A 6,958-nucleotide genomic window follows, 5' to 3' on the forward strand; every position below is an offset into this window, starting at 1 on the left:
GGTATCAAAGAAGTGAATTCCGGAATAAAAATTTGTTCACGTCATTTTAATGCACATGATTATATTTCAGCAAGTATTTACCATCAGCCATAACCTTAATATTTAAAACTAGAATCATACTAAAATTATAAAGTGAGTTATTATTTATTCCTGTGTAATTGATTTAACACAATTCTAATGATACGATATAAGTATTTTGAGGTTAAGAACCTACCTGCTGCAATACAACAAAGTTGCAATGTGTTTGCAACGTTCTCTTAAATCGGCTTTGCACGTGCAAGTCATTGATATGATATTGCTTAAATCATCCAAAATCACCTCACCAATTATATAACGTGAATCACTTTTTAAATCCGAAGTTTGTAAAAAGTAGGCGGCAAACTTGATGGAATTTGAAGGCCAGCTTCCGGATTTGTTATTTCCGAATTTTATAATGTGATTGGCATTAAAAACACGCTCACCTTCAACGAAATTTCCTTTCCGAGGCTTTGTGTTAGCCCAATCACATATTGTGTCAATACTTATCATTTTATCGTAATTTAAAAACTTGGAAATTGCACGGTACACTATAGGAACTACGATAAATTTTCCCTAATCGGCGCCATGTTTTTAGGCTCCTCGCATTTGACGGATCCCAATACGGCCCGCGGGCCGCCAGTTGGACTGCCCTGTTTTAGATCAATAAAAATAGGTATTCAAATTAAGTGGATAAGTTAAGCTGGCGCGCGCGACGTACCTGACACCCCGGGCAGCCGCCCAGGTCGCCCCCCACTGACGATTACATGAATATTTCTACGTTCGGTCCTCAATTCGCCGCTAGTGTATATGCACATTTATAGTTCGCTCGATTTTCTTTCTTCTTTTGCTTTTTCCTTTATTTTATACGTCCGTGTTCTGCGAGTTACTGTGGAGCAGACGGAAAACTTTAGAACGGTCGTCGATTACACGACTCGATTCAATTTTCCTTGCGTTGCCGGCGAGTTAAAGCTGATTCGGGATTTCCTCTCGGATCAGTTATTTGCCGGAGAAACGTTTGAAATAATTTTTACTACATCTGAAAGCAACTAAGACGAGCAAAAAATGAGGTGATGTTGCAAAAAGGATAAAACTGAAGTCGACTAAAAATAGCAAAACTTGGGAACGACTGACGTAAAATTAACGAAGTAGTTAAAACCTAAACGGTCGCTCGAAGCTTCGAATTAATTAAAAATGTCAACCCCGCTCATGCCCTGGAATGTCTGAGGGAGGAAATCACTTGACATTCCCAGCAAGGAAATGTTATAATGAAAATTAACTTATTTATCCTACCCTTAGATTAGATGTCACACGCGAAAGAAGTTTAATTTATTTATCTATTGATTTTAATCTTTTAAAGAAATACAAACCTAATAGACAAAAAATATTCATTTTCTTAATACACAGTTTCTCAAATACCAAAAATGCCACATTTCTTGTCTGCAATGTTATATACAGTCGAATCTGTAAGCGAGGAAACTCTATTAATGAGAGTATTTGCCGGGTCCCGTCATTTTGCCCTTCTAAAGCCTCTATAAGTGAGAAACATAAAACCTGTATAAGTGACAGTCATTTTTCATGCGTGAACCTCTTCAAGTGAGATTGCTACTTGTCTATACCTCTATAAGCTGCAGTTTACTTTTGCTATTTTATGACTCGTTCTTAAATTTCAGGAGACTCTTATTTCATTCGAATGACCAAATCTGCGAATGACCGAGTAAGTCTNAAGTAAAGTACTAAGAAAATCCTAAAACAATTTCTTATTCAACTTAGATCACCTTTTTGGTAAGTTTACGTACAAACACTCGCAAAATGGTAACACATCTTGGCAATACATACCTCAATTACCAGATGATGCTCATTTACTGATTAATGTTTACGTAATTTACAATTTTTTCTTTCTTTTACATTTACATGGTGGTGCTTGTAATATACTTATTTAATTTATTTAGCCTCAACATTATGTATAGGTACTATTAAATTGTTTATATTTATTTGTTTATCTTAGACGTTTGATATTCGGAAATGTTTACTTCTCCATCCATGTAGCTGCAGAGTATTAATCCCACTACACTATTCATATTAGATACCTATGTTGCCATTTTCGCATCGTAAATTATTGATTTTCTAAAAAAAGTTGCCTTTAACCACACTGCTAAACTCACTGTACGACTGCATATTGCATCCTCCAAAGCTCGGCATTCATTTCTGTTACACCTTGTATAACACAAAGATACATCCTTCTTGGCTAGGCAAAAGAAAAGAGTTAAAGTTTACATGTATTATGCGTACATATATCATCAGTATTTTCTTATGACGTTGTCACCTTCAACTATCGTCAGTAAACCGACTTTACAGACAATCGTTTTTTTTTTATATAAATTGACTGGTTGCGATGGCTAGTAAAATTAACTGCAACTAGTTGTAGTACCACTAATGCATTTTCTTGCTAAAATATATATAATAAAATGCGACAGTAATACTGACAAATAAGATACGTATATAGAACGATTCAGAACATTAAAATAAAATACTAACGAATTACCTATACATCAAAGTAATAAAAACTAAAATTCAATATCCATACTGAAATTAAGAAAACAAAAAGGAACTTACCTTCGTAGAAAGCCTTGAGATTGAAAGAACTCTGAAAGATAAAGGGAAAAAAATTAATAATCAAATGCAATTAATCTTGATGTTTTCTTTACCTACGTTCACTACGTAAACTAAAGTAATCCATATATTATCTACCTCGAACACTATTAGCACTTTATCAAATTTGTGCATCTTTCTCTTTATTTAAACAGTTTCTAGAGTTTTTCTCTCTTATTATTATACTACTGATTGTCACTATAGTAAATACTTTAAAAAAACGGACAGACAGACACACGAGTGAGTTATGTGTGCGTGTGTGTTTTTACTGGTGCGATAATTAAGTATTTAGGGTAGGGCTATTGACGAACCATCGATTAAAAAAAGGTAACGCACCTTTAACAATACCTCAATGGTGGCTTGGAATTTTCCCTTACAATTAAAAAAATTATGATTATTTATTCAGGAAATATTACAAAGATTACATTAACGTTAATTTTTTCTTTTTTTGTGTTCTTAATACCACGTCGAGGTACTTTAAGAGTGCTACATACTTTCAGCAACGCGTATAGTTGTTTTTTAATTAATTTTTATCTCACTGGACGTCTCGACAATATTATGTGTAATAGAGTAGTTGTAAACTGTGCATACTTAGTTTATTAGTCGTTCCACAATCGGAACGAACGTAAATGTTACCACAATTTCTCTGTACGTTGCCAATTCACGCCCAGGGCCGGCTTCGAATTATAACTTCTATTTTTCTCACAAGTTCCTTTGTCCACGATGCTTTACTCACTATGAGATTCCTTAACGCCCTCCAATGCTCACCACTTATTTTAGAAACACCCTTCATTGTAAATATAGTATCAAAAATACCCTAAATTTAAAATGCAATATGTAACAATTCCGCTGAACGCTTAGTTAGGCGTATTTTAAATAAGCAATTGTTTAAAACTACTGTTACGAAATATAAAGTACCTAGCGAGTTATACGTACTGTCTTCCACGTAAATCGTATCTTCAATAAACTGCCTATCTGCTCTATAAATATAGGTAGGTTTACGTAAACTGGCTACAAAAAAAATCTATAACTAAATCCCACCAGAGAATGATATTTTATTTCAGCCATACGTGGGAGGAGACAAATTAGTCTAAATTGCCTGTTATAAGAAACAAGAAATCTACCTACTTATAACTTTTTAAAGTATAGAATAAAAATCGAAATTGCGTACCCAAAACGAAACTTTTACGAAGATAAAGAATAATACGAGTACTATAAGAAAGTACAAAAAATTGTAGTCTAGTCTGCAATTTGCTTGCTTTATTATATTAGTTTCTAAAGTAGGAAAATTACATATTATTTAGGATACTTCAATATTAAGACCATTCATGCTTGTAAGTATATATGTTAATGGAAACTCGATAACAATGAAAAATAAGTATACCGATATGTTACAGTAAACTCCATAAACCTTAAAATACCCTAAAAATGAATATTTGCAGATGCCAAAAACAGCATCAGACCACGAACTTAATAATCTGTTAGGTATTGTAGCGAGCACGAGTGTGTTTGTGTGCGATCGGGCACACGTGTGCGTGACCGGCTTATCGATTCGCCGACTAGCGGCGGGCACCATTCTTCATGTGTGTGTAGTACCTGCGTTCTGGGAAAGCAGTTAAACAGTTCAAATAAAAAACAAACGATCCGGATGTTTCTAGAGGGTTCCAGAAAGTAAACAAAAGAGTATTTAAATGAAGAGACGATCGTCGAGAGGGGAAACAAATAAACTGACCGTTGCAGAAGTGAATCCAGAAATAAATTAACAGCGATAGCAATGAAATAAATAGCGCAGTGAATAGTGATATATCAACAGTAGTGTAAATAAATACAATAATTCATAACATATGTTTAGTAATAATTTAATAGTGTTTTTAAATTTTTCAATAATTAGTGCAAATAAATAGTTTTTGTCGTTATCAGTATTAGAAGTTAATTTTGTTAAAACCACGAACATTACAGTATTCAGTTTGATAGGTGGATAAACTTAAATAGGAAGGAACTTTATCAAATATTTATGAACCTAAAATTAGTGGTAATACGCTGTATGTAATCATTCCTTCTTGAACAAGCAAGTGGTTGATAGGTGTTCTGTCGCAGCTGATCTGCGGCGTGGCGTACTGATGAGAACGTTCGAAATTACAATTCACGTCTAACAGTTACGACAGACCACTGATCACAAATTGAATGTTCTTAGAGAGATTTGTAGTACTGTTATTTATAAGCATGTTTGCGATAATCTTTACCAACATTTATTATCAATGGGGCATTGGAGTATGCCTGCAGGCACGACCGGTAGGTGGTGGGCAACCTTTGTTTTAGACGCGGAGGGTAATAAGTCATACCCTGAGTGACACATATTTTCTGCATTCCAATAGTTCTAGAATTTTTCGAATAAAATAATGATTGCTCCGGAAAATTCGATAACAATATATATAGGCCTGTAAATGACAGTTGAAGTTAGTATATGGTCAGTTGATCATTAATATAAATGAACAGTGCGAATTGGCGAATGCAGTGATGTAAATATAATGACGATTAAATAAAAATTACATATACCGAGCAATATAAATAAGTAGATTAAGTGTTTAATGGTTTAATCAGTGTTATATCGTAACTGTAAAATAAATGGTCGTTAAATAAATAAAAAATAAATATTAAATAATTTCAAGTAAAGTACTAAGAAAATCCTAAAACAATTTCTTATTCAACTTAGATCACCTTTTTGGTAAGTTTACGTACAAACACTCGCAAAATGGTAACACATCTTGGCAATACATACCTCAATTACCAGATGATGCTCATTTACTGATTAATGTTTACGTAATTTACAATTTTTTCTTTCTTTTACATTTACATGGTGGTGCTTGTAATATACTTATTTAATTTATTTAGCCTCAACATTATGTATAGGTACTATTAAATTGTTTATATTTATTTGTTTATCTTAGACGTTTGATATTCGGAAATGTTTACTTCTCCATCCATGTAGCTGCAGAGTATTAATCCCACTACACTATTCATATTAGATACCTATGTTGCCATTTTCGCATCGTAAATTATTGATTTTCTAAAAAAAGTTGCCTTTAACCACACTGCTAAACTCACTGTACGACTGCATATTGCATCCTCCAAAGCTCGGCATTCATTTCTGTTACACCTTGTATAACACAAAGATACATCCTTCTTGGCTAGGCAAAAGAAAAGAGTTAAAGTTTACATGTATTATGCGTACATATATACACTTGCATGGATTTCTATAATTTACATTTTGTACTGTAAAATAGTCAAAGTTTTCCTTTAAACCTGGTTATTAATATATATATACATATATAGCGATTGTTTCTTTATATGTCTAACCCTACAGTTTGTCGGAGTGCTAAATTTAACGTTAGCTACAGCCGATCGGTCGTTATCAGTATGTTTCATATATGCAAGTACGAATGTACACGTGCTCTTAAATGGAGAGCAATTTTGTTCTTTTCGTTTGTTACAGCCAGGGCCTTCCTTATAACCTGCATCCTTTACAACCGACTGCGGTATATGTCGTTTAGGAAATAGTCCAGTGTTAGAATCATCATCATAAGGTCATCAGTCCTAAGACTGATTGGACATGCATCTCCACTCGTTCCAATCCTGAGCTAATCTTCGCATTTCCCTAAAACTAGAACAACCCACATTCTCAACTATGTTTTTGCAAACAGTAATCTAATCTAGGTCTACCTCTACTCCTCTTAACACCTGTATTTGACTCTAATATGTCTCTAACTAGACCTTCATGCTTGAGAAGGTGTGCTACCAACCTACCTCGCCTATTTCTTAATGACTTCCATAGAGTCAGTCCTCTGTTCTCCTACTCTTTCTAATACCTCTTCATTTCTAACCTTTTCTATCCACGATATTCTCATCATTCGCCGGTAACACCACATTTCGAACGCATCTAACCTTTTATTTTCCGCCGTGCCCAACGTCCATGTTTCGCACCCGTACAGTGCGACGCTCCAAACATACACCTTTAACAAACTTATTCAAATTTCAAAATTAACCGTTCGCGTTCTTTTGATTGAATGCGACTCGACCCTGAGCTATCCTTTACTTTATATCCGTACTACTCCTTCCATCCTAACTTATCTGACTTCTTAGAAGTCTCCTATCTCTATATTCGCTCTTTCTATTACTTTTTCTTCCCTAGTATAGCAGTATTTTTGTTTTACTTTTATTTATTTTAATATAATTCTGTTTTGTCAATACCGCTTCAATATTATTTTATTATCTCTACTAAAAATTTTAATAT

General features: G+C 33.9%; 1 protein-coding gene across 3 annotated transcripts in view; it reads right to left on the bottom strand.

Annotated features, from left to right (window-relative positions):
- Window positions 1-6,958, bottom strand: part of LOC108733634 (stress-activated protein kinase JNK) — a 289,264-nt gene that overhangs the window by 139,015 nt on the left and 143,291 nt on the right. For all 3 annotated transcript variants that reach the window (XM_018464880.2, XM_025973444.1, XM_025973445.1), the window contains one exon: window positions 2,632-2,662. The gene's annotated coding sequence lies outside the window, so the exon portion shown is untranslated. The remainder of the gene's footprint in view (window positions 1-2,631; window positions 2,663-6,958) is intronic.

This window comes from Agrilus planipennis, unplaced genomic scaffold (assembly GCF_000699045.2).
Source record: "Agrilus planipennis isolate EAB-ADULT unplaced genomic scaffold, Apla_2.0 scaffold67, whole genome shotgun sequence".
Taxonomy (NCBI): domain Eukaryota; kingdom Metazoa; phylum Arthropoda; class Insecta; order Coleoptera; family Buprestidae; genus Agrilus; species Agrilus planipennis.